This window comes from Siphateles boraxobius, unplaced genomic scaffold (genome assembly GCF_051911475.1).
Source record: "Siphateles boraxobius isolate OS27281-9 unplaced genomic scaffold, OSU_SipBor_1 2, whole genome shotgun sequence".
NCBI classification, from domain to species: domain Eukaryota; kingdom Metazoa; phylum Chordata; class Actinopteri; order Cypriniformes; family Leuciscidae; genus Siphateles; species Siphateles boraxobius.
Genome location: NW_027508810.1, coordinates 13622993 through 13624471, shown reverse-complemented (window position 1 = coordinate 13624471; position 1479 = coordinate 13622993). Strand labels below are relative to the sequence as shown.

The 1479-nt window shown below is 36.5% G+C and overlaps 1 long non-coding RNA gene across 1 annotated transcript; it reads right to left on the bottom strand.

Moving 5' to 3' along the window:
• Positions 1-364: 364 nt before the first annotated feature.
• Positions 365-875, bottom strand: LOC143744212 (uncharacterized). The gene is made up of 3 exons (XR_013205811.1): positions 756-875; positions 596-656; positions 365-485 (listed from the first exon to the last, which is right to left on the bottom strand). It is a non-coding gene; the product is annotated as an uncharacterized LOC143744212 (long non-coding RNA).
• Positions 876-1479: the final 604 nt, after the last annotated feature.

The window sequence follows — 1479 nt, the reverse complement described above, 5'->3', positions numbered from 1 at the left end:
TTCCGGAACACCAATGCTTTGCCCCCTCAACGTCTCTCCACACACGCCACTCGTTGTAGACACTCCTGGTGATGGCTCTGAACTCCTCTTCACCACTACCGTTGTATATCAGTATGCCACAAAACCCAAATAAAACCCCAAATGCAAGGAGACCCCACTCCTGGTACCAAAAAGTGTTGCCGGCTGACCGCTTACTGTCAAAGGAATGAAAGGTCTAAAACACAGGCAAACTTAAATTTAGGGTATTTTATTTCTGAGTGTGACCATAGGGACACAGCATTAACAATAGCTTTGGCTTTTGGGGGTTGAAAATGTTTTAGAAACCAGAGCAGGACAAAAATAAATGTAAAAGACAAAAAATAAATGGAATTAGTTTCCACTCTTAAATCTATGAATTTTGCAAAAGTACAAAAAGCAAAAAACCCATAAATGTGGCTTATCTTTAAGGGTAGCAAAGAAAACAACGGTAGTGGCCTTTAGACCCTCTGAAAATACAAACAATACACAATTCAGCATGCACATCAAAGTTACATATTTCACAATACTTGCATGAAATGTATATAAAACTTCCATATCAAAGAAATGATCAACTCACTCTGTATTGATGAGCACAATTTGGATCTCACAGAGGGCCTATTCAGCCCTATTTCTCCCCTCTGTATTTAACAAGTAATATATCACTTAACTGTTACACAATAAACAATTATACACATATTACTCATTACAGAACAGGCAAGTAAATAAAAGAAACTTACGATTTATGATTAGTCAACAAACCGTGTTTTTGACACGAGGACAAACACTTCACAGATCACGATCAATCGTCATCAGTCATACATCACAACTCAGTCACATCGATGTTCTTCTCGCCAACTCAATATTGAGATACTACAAGTGAATATTTCACCCCGTTGGTGTTTTATCCGACTATTACTTGTATTCCAAAGCACAGATGATGCAATACACACTCTGTTGACCGCGCTACTATAGCTCTAACTCTCGCGACTCGCGATACTAACTACCAGACAAGATCTCACCCACCGAAATCTTAAAGGGCCAGCGTCATAATTTAACAGAATGGAACAGGTATCTGTATACATCATTCACGCATTACTAGTACTATATGACATTGATCCCCATTACACATTTACATGCAAGAACTTTTCATTCCCCTTCTTACAATGTGCACTAGACCTTTCTTTTGCTGATTAATCAAATATCTGACTATACTTGAGACTATTTATTCACAATTGAAATAGAAAAATGTAAGAAGGTCAAAAAAATTAACACAAATTACCTTTTATTCATATTTATTTTATGTAGATATTTAGGGGATATTTTGGCAGTGCCTAAACAGTTCTGTTTTGATTGAGGACACAGTATATTCTGAAAGGATAATTGCCTGGATACCTTCAGTAATTTAATGCTTTTGTGTATTATTTTTTCTGAGTAAATTAGCAATCAGGCATATCCATTTGA